Below are 20,242 nucleotides of genomic sequence, written 5' to 3'. Positions count from 1 at the left end.
CCCAGTAGTAGGCTGGTGGTTCTTACCCCTACAGTATTCCTTCCAAGACTGTAACTAACAAGTTTACCATATTTGATTGTTTCAAGCGTTTAGGGTAGGCTTTTTCCTGTAGCTTTCCTCGCATACGGACATGTCAAATATATTTCGAATGTACTTACATTTCGCGTGTATCTGTACACATAGTTCACCTGTCTGTCCAGCGAATTTCGGCCTGCAGTTTCATTTTCACGCAGCTTAGTGTTTTTGAAGTCGTACCTCCTGAGGTATGCGCGCTGTTCAAGGATGTAATTTTGCAAGCTATGTGTTCCTATTGCGTGCCAAATGTGTTGTGTAAAGAGTTAGTAGTAAAGAAGTAATAGATTAAAACGTCATGCATGATGTGGCAGTTCAATATGTCGTACAATGATATATTTTGTACGTAAATTCAACAGCGCATATGGATAACGTATGCCAAGAATGTTGTGAATAGGATTAGTAGCAACAAAGTAATAAATTCAAACGCCTTGAGTAATGCGGTGGTTTTTTTTACGTTTTTAGTGTTTACGACGTCGTACCTCCTGAACTAGGTGTCGTAAAATGATGTAATTTTCTGCTACATCGGTGGTACACGAGAATACTGTCTGCGAAATATGTCACGAGTACAGTTAATAGCAAAGAAGTAATAAATTTGAAGGTGGTGGCTCATGTGGCAGTTTTAATGTATAATAGATAAAATGTAGTAAGCGACACATTTTTTTCAATAATTTTGTGGATATCGTCAGCGAGTAAAAGTATCGTAAAGGTTTGAAATTATGTGTAAAGTTTGTTGCAAGTCCCTAAGTTCCTCATTCTCAAATACTGGATGACTTAAGTGTGGGTACACTAGTATTGTGGGATATTCTATTTTTTGATCCCCGCCCCTTTGAAATGTGGGTGGCTCTTAGCCCCACGTTTATTCTCTGCAGATAGTAAATGATATGTGTAACACGGTTGGTGGAAATCGGTCCAGTGGTTTAGGAGAAGATGTGGAATATACATACCCCTGTACATACATATATCCATACATTTTTATAATTTGTTTGGATTTGCTTGATAATGCTCATGTTTAAAATGACTACCAATATGCGCTGTGCTGATACATACAAAATGCTAGTCTTTTCTAGAGCAAAACGCTAGCAACGAAATCTCGTTTTCGTTTCTGTGTTTTAAATCGCGGCCTTCCTCTCCATCCACTTGCTGCCCCTGCCTCTCTCACTTAAATGCGTCTTGTTCCCCGTTGTTTCTCTAGTTTCCATTCCTCATCATCCTTCTCTCATTCTCACTTCTCTTCTTGGTACTGTTTTTCTTAGGAAACTTTGTTTCCTACACCCCATGTAGGACACTAGTCTGACCATTCTCTAGTATAGCTCCTGTGTTTGGGGTCCGTACCAGAATGGACTGAAGGAAGAGATCGAATCAATTGAGAGGCAGGCTGCTAGATTTGTTACCAGTAGATCTGAACGACACACAAGTGTTACACAGATCCTTTGGAAGTGAGATGGGAATCCCTGCAAGGATGGCGACGTTCTTTTCGCGGAACATCGTTGAGAAAATGTAGAGAACAGGAATTTGAAGGTGACTGCAGAAAGATTCTACTGCAGTTAACACACATTTCGTATAAGAACCGCGAAGGTAATGTAGCGAAAATGAGGGCTGTTACGGAGGCATACAGAGAGTAGTTTTTCCATGCTCTGCTGGCGATTGGTACAAGAAAGGAAGTGAGTAGTGGTGGTGTATGGTACCCTTCGTCATGCACGGTAGGGCAGCTTGTCGAGTACGTATGTAGACGTAGATGTACGCCTGTTCCAGTTTTTAATATCTTAAGGTAAAAATTAGGTGCGGTTTTCTTTAGAACGACATTGCATTGAAATACCTAGTGGACTGTGCAAAATGGGGCAGATTGCTTCTGTGCTATATTCTTACCTAACGAACTAGTACGAAATCAAGTTCCAAAAACTATAATTTTAAACAACAAATGTCGCTTCTTGCAATCGTATTTATGCAATATTGTGGCACGAAATACACACAGAGAGACACACACACACAATGGGAGGTTCAGGGAGGGGGGGGGGGAGGGGCACGTCATGTATCATTATCTCTATACATTCACTATTGCGGAAGAGCCTTCTAATTTGTGGACCAAGAGAATACGAAGAGAAAGATGGGAACATCACTAATCAAGAAACTAAGCTTATTTAATCCATGACAGTTATGCTGAAAATACAGAAAAGAGGTATTAATTCACGACACGCTCTTATTTTGAGCTCTATGAACATTGGCTACTCAGGACGATCTTGCACTGCCGGTTTTTGCGATATACCAAAATTTAAGTCGTTCTCTGAAACAATGCACACAAGGATTCCACTGCGCTTCCTAAAGCTGTAACGATTACAGAATTCAGTAAAGCTGCTATCAGACTTCGATACTTCACGGAATGTGTGACTTGTAGCCACGAAGAGTAGAAGGCGTTGCTTGGTTGTGCAGGAGAGTCCCTTTCCTATCCTTCCGCGGACCGCGCTGCACTGCGTCTGTCATCGAGGAGTCTGGAGCGGCCTGTGGCGGCAGCGGTGCCTTCCCCAACCCTCCCCTCCCTCCCCTCCCCTCCCCTCCGATCTCTCCACAACAACAGCCACTCCCCCACCACTACGTGGCCAGGGGCCTGCGCTGTGGCTCAATCGGCAGCCGGTCGCCGCCGAACTTGGTTACTTCGGAGGCGCTCTTGTGACGCTGAGGTGAGTGCTATCTTAGCGAAGACGTACGTTTCTGTTAGTTAGTCGTAGTGCTGCACCAAATTCAACACAGGCGATAACACCAAGAACTCGTGCAGTCGTCCAGAAAGTTAGAAATAGGTTTGCACCTCTACACAGGTTTTCCTCAATCAGACGAACGGAATATCTACGGAACGTCAGTTTCGCTGCGACTCGACGCACTATGGCGGCGTGCGCGCTCTCTCGCTGCGTCTGTCGACACCTTACGGAAGTCTCCGAAATCGCCACAGGCTGCGTCAGAGAAGTAAGTGTGCGGTTCGGACGGACGATGAGTAGCGGAGCCAACTGACAGCGGCACTTCCCACGTGCGTGGGTAATTTCACCTACACGAAGTTGCAGAAAGAGGCAAAGTATTCCACATCTGTACACTGACGTGACAAGTCGTGGGACAGCGGTATGCACACGTTCACGTGCCGCTAGTATACGTTCACGTGGTACAAAAGGACAGTGCATCGACAGACCTGTCAGTTGTCCTCCGGTTAATCATGTGAAAAGGTTTCCGACGCGATTACGGCCGGAACCCGGAATGGTAACTGAAGCGAGACGAGTCTGAGATTCTATTTCGGAAATCGTCAGGTATTTCAGTATTCCGAGATCCAAAGTGTCAACAGTGTGCCGAGAACACCAAACCCCAGACGCGATCTGCCACCGTGCCCCGGACAACGCACTGGCCGACGGCCTCCACTTAACGACCGAGAGCAGCGGCGTGTGCGCAAAATCGTCAGTGCTAACAGACAAGCAACACTGCATCAAGCAACAGCAGGAATCAGTGTGGGACGTACGACGAACGTATACTTTAGGAGAACGCGGCAAAATGTGGCGTTAATTGGTTATGGCAGCAGACGGCCGTGGCGGGTGCCTTTGCTAACAGGACTGCACCGTCTGCAGAGCCTCTCCTGGGCTGTTGCTCGTATCGGTTAGACCATAAACCACTGGAGAACTGTGGCCTCCTCAGATGAGTTCCGATTTCAGTTGCTAAGAACTGATGTTAGGGTTGGAGGGTGGTGCAGACCCCACGAAGCCATGGACCCAAGTTATCAGCAAGGCACTGTGAAAACAAGTGGTGGTTCCATAATGGTTCGGGCTGTGCTTACATGGAATGGGCTGGGTTCTTTGGTCCAACTGAACCGATCATTGACTGGAAATGGTTTTGTTTGGCTAATTAGAGGCCATTTACAGCGAAACAACGATGGAATTTTTATGGATGACGCTGCGTCAAGTCACAGGGTCGTAATTGTTCGTGACTAGTATGAAGAACATTCTGAACGTTACGAGTAATAATGCGGTCACCCAGATGAGCCCACATAAATCCCTTTGAACGTTTATGGGACATAACCGAGAGATCAGTTCGGGCACAAAATCCTGCATCGGCTACAGAGGCAGCGTGGCTCGGTGTTCCTGCAGCGGACTCCCCAGGACTCTTTCAGTCCACGCCACGTCGAGTTGCTGCACTACGGCGGTCTAAATAACCTCCGAGACGGTGTTAGGAGGCGCCCCATGATGTTTGTGACCTCATTGTATAACTGAGGTTGAGAGAGGGACTTTCATTTTTTACAGCTGAGTCCTAATAGCCCATCGGTAAGAACAAGGAAGAATCCGTATGTTATGATACTTACAGTGTTGTGTTTACAGCTTTCACTATAAAAAAGACAGTTGTTCACTATTCCTTTTCGGCCTTTACTCTTTAGTAATACACTCGGTTACAAGGTTCGTTCGGAACAGCTACACAATCTTCTCGCGTTATTATTCGAGTGACAGCGTCGTGTAGCAACAACAATTCAGCAAGTTTCCTTATCGTCATCTTCAGAGGAAGACTAATGGGCATAGCACACTGGACTCGCATTCGGGAGGACGACGGTTCAACCCCGCGTCCGGCCATCCTCATTTAGGTTTGCTGTGATTTCCCTAAATCGCTCCAGGCAAATGCAGGGATAGTTCCTTTCAAAGGGCACGGTCCTTCCTCTTCCTTTCCTAATCCGATGAGACCGATGACCTCGCTGTCTTGTCTCCTCCCCCAAAAACAAGCCAACCCAACTAATGGGTACGAAAGAATTTGATGACGAGTGGGAAACTTACGACACGCTGCTATAAGACACATTGCCTGTTAGCTAGTCTCATGGGATCTTCGACTGACGTTTGGTTAGCAATCTTTCTGAGGGTTAGCCAACACGAGTGGCTGGCGTTGTCAAAGGTTTACCTTCCACTGCTGGAGGCGCACTGGAGTGGAGCCTATGGCAGGAGAATATACCTACCTGTCGCCTCAGAGTCTGCCGACTTTTCCTGGTTGCCTAAGGAGTGACTGGTGTTAGAGAGCTGGGCCAGCCCAGCCCAGATACTGTTACGAGAAAGAACGGTCCGACACTGTTAAGCTGCTCTCTCACAGGTACGGCGTAAAAGCCAGGACTCCCTCAGTGCCAGCACGTGGTTAACAACACGCTGGTAAGTGAGGAGCACTGCAGCTCTTAAGCAGAAGTTCACTTCTATTCGTGTCAAAGCAATACGTAAGAAAGTGGCCCCGGGTTTATCATATTCAATCTCAGTTTATTGAAGAAAGATATTAATCATTTTCTTTCAAAAACTCGAGAGCAGTTTAAAACATACCGTCATCAATTTTGACATTACAGCATAAATATATGTTCCTGACATTTTTTGATCTTCTGGTAAACCAGGTCTATCTATGTCTGCAGCCCCACACTGTATACACGAACATTCACGAAAAGCTGTCTCGCCGAATTCTCGAACATTCATTTCCATGTGGGACCAAAGCACAAAGAATGAATTGGTACATACGCTGCGCTGCCCAATTGTTATCTAGGGTTATGAACATAATTTAGTGTCTACATCATGTACGTAGCAGTAACGCTACATAATCGGAAGTGTATCGGCTGTTTTATCTACACTTCAAGCCACAGAACCTTCATAACGAAAATGATGATAAGGAGAGCCATGAAGTGCTGGAATAGGTCATACGTGTGTGTGTGTGTGTGTGTGTGTGTGTGTGTGTGTTTGTGTGTGTGTGTGTGTGTGGTGCATTTAGTATCTGATCTTTATGTTCTGATTCTAGTTTTAAATTAATTAAAAAGTTTACAGCTTCAGAAAGACACTATCGTTACTATCCTATTTTAACATTTTAAATGTTCGGATAATAAGTTGCCGTCTCTTTAATCTAAGAATAGATGATGAATGCAGCTAGCCACTATCTCTGTGTAATGTCTTGTCTGTATGGATGTGTATCTGTTGTCTTTAAGGTCCCTTCACCTTCACACGTAAGTCTTGAAACGTCCCCTTAGAACAATTTATACACGACTGTCCTTAACCTGACACACAATATTTTTAGCGCAACGCAATCTGACTTTCAAAAATCCCTACAAAACAATGGCCCTGACTAACATTAACCTATACCTTCCACAAATCACTTACCTCACAAAAATCTCCGTTACTCGAACTACTGCAATACGGCGAGCGCCACTACTGCCAGCTAAATAAAAGATTCAAACTACTGAAGGCACTAACTACTGATAGGGATAGTTAGCAAATGAAAGATTTTAATAGAGAACAAACACTGTATTTACCTTAATAATCATAATATATATAGCAGTTCAATTTCAAAACTTCCGCCATCTCTCTCCCCACATCCACCACTGCTGGCAGCTCACCTCCAACTGCGCAACGCTACGCGCTGTTCACATCCAGCTGCCGCTGCCCAACACTACAATGGCAGACAACAATGCAAACTAGCCACATACTGCACACAGCACAGCCAGTGATTTTCGTACAGAGCGCTACGTAACGTTGCCAATAAGAAAATATAAACAGCCTACTTACATAGCCCCCATGCTCCCCACAAAAAATTTTAAAAAATATTTTTGGGCAGTGGCCAATAATGATTTGAAAAAAATTTTTCATAATTACAATAACAAAGATATCAAATGCACACACTTATTAACACAATGTTGGTCAAAAGCTAAAATTTTCTCACAGTCCATAAAGATAGTCCTGATCATTCATCATAATAGTAATTACAGTTTTTTTTTTCACAAAGTCTCATTAGTAAAAGAAATTGCACACAGAAATAGTGGATTTCCATGCAGTCTTGAAGAAGTAGTGTTGTCCTTCCAACGGAAAGACAGTGCTGACACTTTACATGCTGACAGGTAATGGGCCACAACAGAGCAAACCCACAGCAGAGTCATTCGACATTTTGAAGAATATTGGTAGGTAGGTCATCATAGAGTAGACCCACTGTAGTCCTTGTAGAGAGTATGGTATTGGTGGGCCACCAGAGGTGCAGACCCACTGCAGTCCTTGTAGAAATTGTAGGCAGGCCCACTGTAGTCCTGGTAGAGATTGTGGTATTGGTGGGCCACCAGAGGTGCAGACCCACTGTAGTCCTTGTAGAAATAATGGTATTGGTGGGTCATCAGAGATGCAGACCCACTTTAGTCCATGTAGAGACGGCCAGCAGCCATCTGCTGTGACTGAGCGGGTGCACATTCACCATCGAAGAATCTTGCGGAGAATATAGCAAGTCCATTACCACCACTTGTGCACTCACAAAGTTTTTGGAATTGGCTTTAGAAGTCTTGCAGACAGTGTAGCAAGTCCATAAACCACCACTTGTACACTCACAAAGTTTTTTGGACGTGTCCTTAGAACCAGCAATGCTGTTATCCAGTCCCTTGCTGAATTATTAACACATGTGCAAACACTAACAGTCCCTACTTCTCACATATTGTCCATTACTATGACCAACAGAAATGTGTGCAGTGAAATTAATGCTTACAAGTTACTTAATTTGATGAACTGGTGTCAATTACAATATTATAACATGAGAATACAATTACAAAGGTACAAAATACACCATTAAAAACATAATAATACAGATAACATTTGTGGTAATATGGGCTTTACAAAAGAATAGAAATAAACATATACATCAGTGTTACAGGAATTATGACATAAGTAAATACATAAAAGATCAGAATAACTTGCGAAACATCAACTTTACACATGAGCACTAAAACAAAACAGAATAAATAATGTCTAAGCATATTTACAAGGTAAATAACATATTATTAATGCCAATTATGTTTGAGGATAACAGTATTCCTCATCATAGTGAATGTAGCTTAGTACTAGAAAAACTGTACAGCATAAGTCTTATCAGATAAACATATAAAGACAGGAAGAACATAAATACACAAGGGTACACAAACACATAGTGGTATAACACAAGGAAAGGACAGGGTTTGTTTTACTGCAGTATTTTGCAAACAAAATTTTCTTTGCTTCTTGGAGATCTCCCTTCATCCATCATTATTCCCAAAAAGTCCTATCTATACCTCCTTCCTGTATTCTATTCATATTTCTTTCAAAATAATTATTTCTCATTGTACAATACTCATTTTGGCCCAAATCTTTTTCATATAACTTCGCAATGCATTCTTTACCTATTCTCCATAGTCAGTTTCTTATATAGTCTACCCCTCTTAAGCTTACTTAAATCTACTAAGCTCAGATGCTAAACAAAGGGACGAGGCAATGCAGCAACACAAAACAATTAACACAAACATCAATGACAAAAATTTTAAATAGGCAAAGTAAGCAACAATATTACAACTAATATAAGGCACTGTGCAGGAAACAAGAAAAATAAATTAGTAGTAAAACTGGCTTAACAGCATAATACAACGTCAAATTCAGTAACACTATGCCTGGCAAACAGCAGTAACTTATACCTAAACATGACATAGCTCAAGCAGAAAAAATATTACAGTAAAAACAACAATGCAGAAAAGGGAAATGTCTATTCACATCTTAATGTCTATGTAATTAAAGTGGTGCACCACAACAACTTATTGTAAAAAAAATATTACCATGTACTTGAAAAGAAAATTATGTGTCCAGTTACTGTTACTAGTCCCTTCTTATTGTTCTTTCCTTTCCAAGTGCTCCCTTTTTTTTTAAAGAATGTGGATTACAAAATTATTATTTAATAGATCTGTTGACAGAAAGTGTTCACATTAGCAAATGCATTTTATTTTATAAAACTAATGCTGCAACACAGCTGGAAACCAGATATTAAACAAAATGAGCAATCTCTCAACTACAAAGACAATAGATGTAAAATGTTTCTAATCATTTCATTAGGCATTTTAGTAAATACCATAAATTATGAGCTCCACAGTATGCTTTCAACAAGTAAATGTCAATAGCGAGGATAATGGCCTCCCCTTTTTTTTTCTACCTGTGCTTCCGGAAAGGCACACCCTAATGGCTTGTTCCCCAGGTGTCTGACACAGCTGTGTGCTGACAACGCACGTGCAGGTGGTCACTTAACTTTCTTACGGAAATATTTACGACAGCAGTTTCCGCTACAGTGACAGTCTCATATAAAAATTTCACAGGTCGAGAATTTACGTTGCAAATGTGTAGAAACAAACTCCTATGAATATAACAGTGTCCAAAAAATTTTCGTCGGCATTGTGATACATTCACGCATTTACACACATTTCATAACTCTTAAAGTACGATTCTTGGTTTCCAACATCCTTTTTCACAAGTCAAGAGTCCCTAACTTCTATTCATTATTCATATACATATAAACACGTAATCACATTCCTCATATATGGTAGCATCATCTTATTGATGTAAACATACCTCAACAGCATAATACACATCGTCGTCGTAAAAATAACATCATAATACCTCAGTCAAATCTCAAAAAAGTCGTAGCTTTCTGCAATAATTTCAAACCATAAAAAATATTCTCTGCTCATTTCAATAGTGTCATCTGCCTCAAACGAACTTTAAAAATCATGATCTCATACCAAATACATCATTCAAAGCTCTCATAGTATCACAATGGTACCGAAAAAATATGAAGAGTTCACACAGTACAGACAAAATACAATTTCGTAAGTGTGAAGTAATCCAACTCTGTAATTGCGTAAACATGTGTCACTGACCTAGTAAAAAAAATTTGTCTCTCTCAGTTAAATGATCAGATAGCTGTGTAATTTATGTGTTAGAGAAATATGGTACCAACATGTAAAGTTGTATAAGCAAATACCATATTAGCTAGGGCTCCTTGTGCTTGCCAAACACATGGTACACAAAGTAAGCGTGTACCCCCCTGAGGATTATTGTAATTATACCCTCAGGTGTTACAGATTACAGCAATGGAATGAAATGTATCATGGAAAACTTTCTTTGTAATTCAAAAATCTTTAAAAATAAATGTTTTAAGTACAAAATTAATCACTCAAATACGTGTCCTGTAGCGCTAAATGTGCGTCTTGCTGTAAGATCATCTCTGTGGAAGTCTCGTAGTTATTGTCCTCCGAAAGCTAAGTTCTGCAGAAGTCAATGCACTTACCTCATGATAAACAAAAGTGAAATGCTTTGGGTATAGATTTCTTAGTTATTATGCTTATTGTTGTGATGAAGAAATTACTGTGCTGTAACGTATTGTTGTGCTACAGAAAAGGCTGTCTCCTTGTAGCTATACCACAAAAGTTACTATTAAACATGTTTTACTTTCCAGAAGAATTCAGAAAAACCGTGCAGATATGAAACAGATACACCGCAAAAGCAACAATGTAAATTGTCACTCATTAGTAGCGTCGTCGTCTGTTCGCAATAACAATGCAGTCGTAATTTCTGTTTGAATAAGTTCTCTTGGTTCTTGACTGGATATTTAACTTTAACCATTGTTGCACGTTAACAGTTTCTCAGTGTGACAAATTGTACAAGTAGCGTGGAGTGAAAAATTTTATAGCAAAGACTAAATTAAAAAACAGTTTATCTCTCAATACACGGTTTTACATGTGAAATGTAGTGCGATACTTTAGTCTTCATAGTACTCAGAGTTTCAACTTCGACACAATTATCATGCGGTATTCGTCCGTAAAGAATACTGGAATTTTGCTCAAGGTTAGCGCCAATGTTATTTTTCCCTGAGCCACCGGGCGCAAGTGGCTGCCTGCGGTGCGAGTCATTGTCTGTTTCTTTGTTGGCGAGCGTCGTTATTGTGATTTGGAGACCTAACTTCCACAAATTCACCGTGATGAGAGGGCTCTGCCCTGTTTAAAGCTCGCCAGTTCCGATGGAATTCAGGTCTGTCGTTTTGTCGGTAGTTCCTGAAGACTCTTTGTTGTCGGTTAAGTGGTGGAGAATTTCTCACTGAATTATCACTGCACGGTGGACCGTTGCATCTGAAGTTATTCTGTCTCCCGTGATAATAATAGTTATGTCTATTTCTATGATTGTCTCTGTCATATTCATTACTATGAAAATGCGATCTTTCTCTGTAACTATTACTACTCTGCCAACGGTTGTCACACGGGTGGTGTCTGTTTTGGTCACGATTTGTGTTGTGGGAATAGCCTTGCCGTGTCCAGTTATTATTTCTTTCATCGCGGAATTGCGACGGATGTGACCTGTAATGATTGTTTTCCTGTTTTCGCATTCCGCGACTGTCTGTGTCAATTTCTAATTCTTGTAAGAGTCCCTGAAAAGCTTCAATGTCGTCTTTGCAACGTCCTGCTAAAATAATATGTCGTAAATGTTCAGGCAGTTTGCTTAAGCAAATGCGGATGAGTTCTGAGGGGCTGTATGGGTTTAACAGGTACTGATTCTTGTGCAACATGTCTTCAAAATATTTCACAAGACTGGAAAATTCAGATTGTTCGAAATGTTTCATCATTATGATGCCATGTTTTACTCGGTCTTGTGTGGCTTGAGACCAATATGCTGAGAGGAACGCATGGTAAAATTCTCCTTCACTTGGCAATCGTGAATGACCGATCGCATTCTTACAGCTGGTTCATTCTCTAAGTAGCCACACATAAATTCTAACCTGTGCTCCAATGACCAGTTGGGAGGAAAACAATGAGAGAATTGATGGAGCCATGCTTGTGGATGAATGTCGTTGCCAGAATTCTTAAATGTTTTGAATTTACGTGTAGTAATGAACAGCTTATAGTCAAAATCATCATGTCGGCGAGTCACATATCGGTCATTGTTACGTCGTGTCGGCGGTTCCATCTCAAAATTCGGTGCACCTTGCCAATTCCTTTCATAATTACCGAAATGCCCTGTGTTATTATTTTGTGACTTTTCCGTATTTCTAAGTTCCTCTTCCCGTATTGGGGCGCGAGTGTCCTCTGAAATACGTAATTCTTGTATTACCTGTGTCAGCTGATCTTGTACTTCCCGGATTTCTCTTTTGTACTGTGTATTGATTTGATTTTGATTTTGTTTGAATTTTCTTATTTGTTCATACTCTTCTGTGTCAGTGAAGGCTACGGGTCTTGTGTCATTCAGATCATCATCTACCTTTGTAGATAAGTTAGTGACCTGATCCGAAAGTTCGGCTACTTTCTCCAATAGTGAACACATTTCCTCAGTGTGTTTTTCTGAACCAAGTTTCAGAGTGTCCATTTGTGTTGAAATCGAATCTACTGTGTTCTTTAAGTTTTCCTGAGTTTTTGCCAGTTGCGTAACCAAATCAGTAGATGCAACTGAGTCAATTTTAGCCCACAAGGTCTCATGATTTTCATGAACAATGGTTTGCAGCTCTTTTATGGCTGCTTCGTGATTCTGTAATGCATTTTCATGCCGCGAAAAAATAGGCTGAAAATGCTCACAAATCTGTGTTTTTACGTCATTACAGACTTTTTGACATTTCGATTCAATGTTATGTAACTCAGTAGTTAAATCTTCACGTGTTTGTTCAAGTGTGGTGTCTAACTTCCGAAGATTTTGTTCCATTGTGTCTAACTGTTGCTGTGTTTGTCTCTGATTTTGTTCCATTGTGTCTAACTTTTGAAGATTCTGTTCCATTGTGTCTAACTTTTGCAGCTTTTGCTGTGTTTGTCTCTGATTTTGTTCCATTGTGTCTAACTTTTGAAGATTCTGTTCCATTGTGTCTAACTTTTGAAGATTTTGTCCCATTTGTTGCATTAATTGTAATAACAATGCATTAGTGTCTGTAATCTGTTCCTCTACGCTTTTCGGCAGTGCATTTGCACCAGCAACATTCACATTTTGACAAGCAGAAAATGTGTCTTGACTTATTTGAGAAAAGGGTGAGGACGCAAAACCTGAATCTACAGTATTTGCAAAATTGTGTCCTATCATTTCGGATTCCTGAGGCGAGCTGTTGCCGACCGATCGATCGATAATGCTTCCCTGTTCACTACTTGTTTCACTGCCTACACCATTATTTGACGCCCGCTCCATTTCCCTATGCATAGTTACCAAATTACTACTTCGAATGTCTGTTAATTCACTACCCAGTGGTGCTGATAAGCTACGCTCGTCGTCACTATTATTTCTCAGTTTACTTTGGAGCCTAGTGTTACGTTTTCCACCCGCCATTATTGTCACAATATTTCACACGATAACACAGAAAAGCACAATTTGAATAGCAAAAATAAGAGAACACATTAACATTGTTATGTGTCGACAGAAGTGCCGACGCAGTGTTATTATGAAGGGGGCCGAATAGGGCACGCGTCAACTCACGCCGTCCTGCGTTAAGTCTGAAACAGGATACTTCATAAATGCTATAAAGAAAAGAACGGAGCTTCTCGTATACTCAACTTTATTCTCCTGTGTGGTACATCTCCATGGTGAATACAAGTAAGACTCTCTCCAGATGTGGTTAACTGCGCCTTGCTAGGTCGTAGCTATGGACTTGGCTGAAGGCTATTCTAACTGTCTCTCGGCAAATGAGAGGAAGGCTTCGTACGTCTAGTCGCTAGCAATGTCGTCCGTACAACTGGGGCGAGTGCTAGTCCGTCTTTCTAGACCTGCCATGTGGTGGCGCTAGGTCTGCAAGTACTGATGGCGGCGACACGCGGGTCCGACATGTACTAATGGACCGCGGCCGATTTAAGCTACCACCTAGCAAGTGTGGTGTCTGGCGGTGACACCACATTCCTCCCCCGCAAATCGGCGAACGGTCGTGTTATAAGGCTTCCGCCCGCCGTGGGGAGGGCCCCATGTTGACGTATGCGATGAGGTGGGGAGCCTAACAACAGGCGAGGCTGTGCCACCCGCACCCGGCCATTCGGTCCGAGGGGAGCTAGGAAACGCCTGGAAACCTACTCCAGGGTGCACGTCAACATGCGGCGTATGCGCCCGTAATGAGACAGGAGGGGCCGAAGGCTCGACCTCCATTGCGTCGGGGTATCCGACGCGCGATGACCTCATGTGGTCCGGAGCGGGCAAGAGGTCCATGGCGGACGACAGCTGGTCACGGGAAGCGATCGGCGGCGCGTGACCCAGGGAGGCGGATGGCGGCTGCAGCGAAGCGTCGTCCGCGGGCTGCGCCGGCGGCGGCGGCTGCGGCGGCTGCGGCGGCGCGACGCCATGGGGCAGAATGGAAGGCATCGTCGGTAACACCTGGGGATGAGGCGAGCCAGTAGATGGGTCCCCAGGGCGCTGACCGGACGGCTCCGTCGCTGAAAGCAGACGGGGAGCGGCAGAACCCAGGCGACGACAGAGGCGCAGCTGATTGAGATGCCGACGCACCTCACCAGAGGCCCCCATAACCAAATACATCGCGCGGCCGAGGCAGCGAAGAATGCGCCCTGCGAGCCAACGCCTTGAACCGCGATAGTTGCGATATAATACAGCGTCGCCAGGAGCAAAAGCAGGAGTCTGCCGCTGCACAGGAACCTGATGCGGCGGATGCAGCAAAGACATCAAGGTTCGATGAGGACGACCGTGAAGCAACTCAGCCGGCGAGCGACCATCGCGGGGCTGAGAGCGATACGAAGACAAAAAGAGCAACAACGCGTCCTCCCGAGAATGCGACTCTTTCAACTTCAACATCTGTGACTTGAAAGTCCGGACCAAACGTTCAGCGGCACCGTTTGACTGAGGCGAAAACGGGGCGGATGTCAGATGTTGAATACCATTGGCCTTGCAGAATGACTGAAATTCTGCGGACATGAATTGTGGACCATTGTCAGAAACAATAGTCTGCGGAAGACCTTCAATGCAAAAGATAGCAGACAACGCTTGGATGGTGGCAGAGGACGTCGTGGAAGACATCCGGACAACAAAAGGAAAATTACTGAAGGAATCGACAACAACCAACCATCGAGCATTCCAGAATGGACCAGCAAAATCTATGTGTAAGCGTTGCCAAGGGGAAGTGGCTTTCGGCCATGCAAAGAATTTCCGCGGTGGCGCGGATTGTTGTTCGGCACACGCCATGCAAGAAGAACACATATTCGTAATCGCAGCATCGATTCCGAACCAAGTACAGTGCTGACGAGCAAGTTGTTTCGTACGCACTATACCCCAATGTCCTTGGTGGAGAAGCTGTAAGACAGAGGACTGTAACGAACGGGGGACCACGACCCTAGACTGATCATTATCAGAACGCAACAACAAAACACCACGTCGTACAAAAAGTCTCTCCTTGTGAGCAAAAAATCGGCGAACCATCGGATCCTCGATCCGTGACTTCGACAAGGGCCATTGCGTAGTAACAAAACGCAAAACGGTAGCAAGGACAGGGTCTGCAGCTGTGGCTGCAGCTACACGACGAAAATCAATCGGAAACGATTCGACCACGTCATCAGTGTCCGCATCAATGAACATGCAAGCAAGTTCGGAAGAATCGAATGCTTTATCCTCGGCAACAGGCAAACGGGACAACGCATCTGCGTTTCCGTGCTTAGCAGTGGACCGGTACAAGATATCGTAGCGGTACTGCGAGAGGAAAAGAGACCAGCGAATGAATTTCTGCGCTGTACGTGGAGGTACAGGCTTGTTCGGATGAAAAAGCGATGTCAAAGGTTTGTGGTCTGTGATGATGGTAAAGTGACGACCATACAAGAAATCGTGGAACTTCGTAACACCAAACACGAGAGCCAAAGCCTCTTTCTCTATCTGGGAATAATTTCTTTGCGCTGACGAGAGCAATTTGGACGCAAAGGCAATAGGGCGATCATGCGAACCATCTTTGTGCGCAAGCACAGCACCGATCCCGAAATCCGAGGCATCTACCATCAACAAAAGGGGTTTCTGGGGATCGAATGGCGTAAGGCAAGTATTTGAAAGCAACGCCGATTTCAACTGGCGAAAGGCGCGTTCGCAGTCCGTCGACCAGACGAACGGAACACCTTTACGGCGTAAGCGATGAAGCGGAGCTGAAATGGAAGAGGCATTGCGCAGAAAGCGATGATAATAATTAATTTTTCCCAACACACTCTGTAGCTGCTTCAAAGTTTGTGGTGCAGGCAAGTCCTGTATGGCCCTGAGGTGCTCTGGACTCGGATGGATGCCTTGGGCATTTATGACATGTCCCAGATACGGCAAGTCACGAGCAAAAAACACACATTTGTCCTTCCTCAAACGAAGACCATTCTGTCGCAAGACCTGAAATAATGTTCGGAGATTTTGTAAATGTTCTGCTTCTGTCTTTCCGGAGATCACTATATCGTCCAGATAGTTTGCTGCAGTAGGGACCGACGCACAAATAGTTTGTAAATATTGCTGAAACAATGCAGGGGCGGATGCACACCCGAATGGCAGTCTTTTGAATCTGTACAATCCAAGATGCGTGTTAACCACCAATACGCGCTGGGATTCTTCGTCCACCGGTATTTGCAAGTACGCATCTGCTAGGTCCAACTTTGAAAAATATTTTCCCGGGCACAGTTTGTCAAAAAGATCTTCCGGGCGGGGCAAAGGAAAAGTAGCAGTCACTAGTTGTGGATTCACTGTTGCTTTGAAGTCCACGCAAAGTCTCAATTTGCCGGAAGGTTTTTGCAAAATCACTAAGGGTGAGGCCCAGAGAGAAGCCTGCACACGTTCAATGACACCTTGCGATTCTAAATCGTGTAAAGTACTTGCGACCTCATCACGCAATGCGTGGGGAACATTGCGCGCTCTGAAAAATTTCGGTTGCGCGTTGACTTTTAGTTCCAAATGTGCTTCATAGTTCTTAGCGCAACCAAGGCCCGGTGCAAAAATGTCTGCAAATTCCTCACATAGACTAGAAACGCTGGCTGAAGGCACAGTCTGGTTCACTGAGAGGACCTGATTCACAATAGACAAGTTAAACAATTGAAATAAATCTAAACCAAACAAGTTCACTGCAGCAGAAGAACGAAGAACGTAAAATGACACAAGTTTTGTTTGTCCCTTGTATGTTGCAAGAAGGCTGCACTGTCCTAACACAGGGATATGCTGTCCTGAATAACTAGTGAGCTGAACTTTTGCGGCACGCAACGGCGGTGCGCCCAGTTGTTTGTACGTGGCGTGATTGAGCAATGAAACTGCCGCTCCGGTATCGAGCTGGAATGGTATCACTTGTCCGGCAAAGTCCAAATCTACAAAAAGTTTATTATCCTGCTGACGACAAGAGCGACTGTTTTGTGCAACGTGAACAGACACTGGTACAGAATCACTTGCGACGTGACGGGATTGCCGTCGACGTCGACGCACACTTTTTGTGGGACGAACACAGTCACTGTTAGAAAGAGTAACACTGGGCGGAGTGGCATTAACTACGTGAATGTCCATGGGCGAATGTTCCCGAGCCTGAGTGTCCTTGGTTCGATTCCGGCGCGAAGCAAAGGGCCTGGAACGGTTTTGATTGTCTAATCTGAGCTTTTTCTGGCAAACACTTTGAACATGTCCTTTCCTATTGCAGAAAAAGCAAATAGCTTGGCGTGACGGGCAATTTTCACGCGAATGTCTAGTAGCACACCGCGGGCATGATTTCACTGCATTTGCGGGCTGGCGAGGCACACCTGGTTTAGAGCGCGGCGTCAGCTGCGTCGAAGTGCGCGAGGGCCGGTTACCGGGCCGCGCAGCGCGTCCAGCGGGCCGGGTAATGTTACACACTGCTGGCGAAGCTTCAAAAGATTCCTGAGCACAGTCAAGTGTGTCTTGCCTATCCAATATGTCTATCACTTGTTGAAGGGAGGGATTAACTAGTTGTAAAATCTGTTCTCTTATGCGAACATCAGAAACGTTCTGTGCTATTGCATCACGCACCATTGTGTCTGAATAAGGAAGGCCACAGTCACATTCAAATGCGCAGTCCCTAGTAAGGCCTTGCAAAGTTGCAACCCACTCCCGATTAGTTTGACCGGCCGTACGTTTTGTACGAAAGAACGTATACCTTTTTGCAACCACATTAACTGTTTCTTTGAAATAGGCATCTAAAGCCGACACAATTTCTTCGTAGGACAGAGTAGCTACGTCGCGTCGGGGAAACAATTTCACTATCACACGATACGTTTGCACGCCGACACAAGACAATAAGTGAGGCTGCCGCTCGTTACCTTGAATTCTGTAGGCGGCGAGATGGAATCCAAACTGGCGTGACCACTCCGTCCATGTTTCGCCGTCGGGACGAAATTGACGAAAAGAGGGTGCAACTGCGTGTTGTGGCTGCGGGAACGGCGAAGCGGCGGCGGCCGCATCGTTTTGCAGCGCACGTTGACCCTGGACGAGCTGTCCCAGGGCATCCAATAACGCCTGCGTCTGCTGATTCTGCAAGCGATAAAATTCGGACAGTACATCTGGAGATTGTGGCGAAGCCATGACACAAGTAAATGTAAGCAATTAGAAAGAACAAAACCCTTTTTTAACTCGTCGCCAATGTTATGTGTGTCGACAGAAGTGCCGACGCAGTGTTATTATGAAGGGGGCCGAATAGGGCACGCGTCAACTCACGCCGTCCTGCGTTAAGTCTGAAACAGGATACTTCATAAATGCTATAAAGAAAAGAACGGAGCTTCTCGTATACTCAACTTTATTCTCCTGTGTGGTACATCTCCATGGTGAATACAAGTAAGACTCTCTCCAGATGTGGTTAACTGCGCCTTGCTAGGTCGTAGCTATGGACTTGGCTGAAGGCTATTCTAACTGTCTCTCGGCAAATGAGAGGAAGGCTTCGTACGTCTAGTCGCTAGCAATGTCGTCCGTACAACTGGGGCGAGTGCTAGTCCGTCTTTCTAGACCTGCCATGTGGTGGCGCTAGGTCTGCAAGTACTGATGGCGGCGACACGCGGGTCCGACATGTACTAATGGACCGCGGCCGATTTAAGCTACCACCTAGCAAGTGTGGTGTCTGGCGGTGACACCACAAACATAGCACTGAAAATAATATCTAGTTAATTGCAGCTGCGAAATACGTGGTGCAAATCTACATGCATGCCACAACTGTTTTACTGTGCAACAATGAAAGACTGCAACTACAAAGGAGATTCTCTCTACAATTACACGCTAGTAATAAACAAAAGCTACACTAAATACACAAACTACAAGAAAATATCAGAAGATTCCAGTGAGGTATCCTGGCAGGGTCGCCATATGAAACGTCCCCTTAGAACAATTTATACACGACTGTGCTTAACCTGACACACAATATTTTTAGCGCAACGCAATCTGACTTTCAAAAATCCCTACAAAACAATGGCCCTGACTAACATTAACCTATACCTTTCACAAATCACGTACCTCACAAAAATCTCTGTTACTCGAACTACTGCAATACGGCGAGCGCCACTACTGCCAGCTAAATAAAAGATTCAAACTACTGAAGGCACTAACTACTGATAGGGATAGTTGGCAAATGAAAGATTTTAATAGAGAACAAACACTGTATTTACCTTAATAATCATAATATATATAGCAGTTCAATTTCAAAACTCCCACTGTCTCTCTCCCCACATCCACCACTGCTGGCGGCTCACCTCCAACTGCGCAACGCTACGCGCTGTTCACATCCAGCTGCCGCTGCCCAACACTACAATGGCAGACAACAATGCAAACTAGCCACATACTGCACACAGCACAGCCAGTGAGTTTCATACAGAGCGCTACGTAACGTTGCCAATAAGAAAATATAAACAGCCTACTTACAGTCTATACAGTAAAGTAAGGCCCTCCTAGTTCTTCGCTGATCCGTGATAAGACAGGCGAAAAAATTATACTAATGGAGGATTATTAGTATTATCTCTATTTTCATTCGCTCTTTCTCTCCTTTATCTTTCATTACGTGATAAAAATATTCAGCCAAATAGAATCTTGGTAATCAGCGGCTGGCTTGCTGTAAGAGATCTTTACATTTATTATTACTGTTAAACACTGCAGTCAGTTGGGAGAATCAATCGTTTGGACAATTTGTTTCTTTTACAAAAGATTGCGAATTCCAGATGTGTACGAAGCCTTTTTGGACGATTTAACACAGACTCAGTGACTGCAGGCTCTCTTCGACACAGCTGAAACTTCCCCACTAATTACAGGGCCAACGTGATCAACATATTATTCAGAAAAAAACTCATTAGTTCATTCACTCCAGAACAAAAAAGTCACAAACCTTATTTATAGAGGAAATCGTGTATAAAATCCATCTCCATTACATGTCCAGATCTCCGGTGACTCCACGTCTTAATTATTTTCCTTTTACAATCTCT

General features: G+C 43.8%; 1 protein-coding gene across 1 annotated transcript in view; it reads left to right on the top strand.

The window, feature by feature from the left end:
• Window positions 1-2,681: 2,681 nt before the first annotated feature.
• LOC126161286 (cytochrome P450 9e2-like) overlaps window positions 2,682-20,242 on the top strand; it is an 88,198-nt gene continuing 70,637 nt past the window's right edge. The window contains exon 1 of the mRNA XM_049917025.1: window positions 2,682-2,750. The gene's annotated coding sequence lies outside the window, so the exon portion shown is untranslated. The remainder of the gene's footprint in view (window positions 2,751-20,242) is intronic.

Source organism: Schistocerca cancellata, chromosome 2 (assembly GCF_023864275.1).
Source record: "Schistocerca cancellata isolate TAMUIC-IGC-003103 chromosome 2, iqSchCanc2.1, whole genome shotgun sequence".
Taxonomy (NCBI): domain Eukaryota; kingdom Metazoa; phylum Arthropoda; class Insecta; order Orthoptera; family Acrididae; genus Schistocerca; species Schistocerca cancellata.
This window is presented reverse-complemented; position numbering and strand designations above follow the sequence as displayed.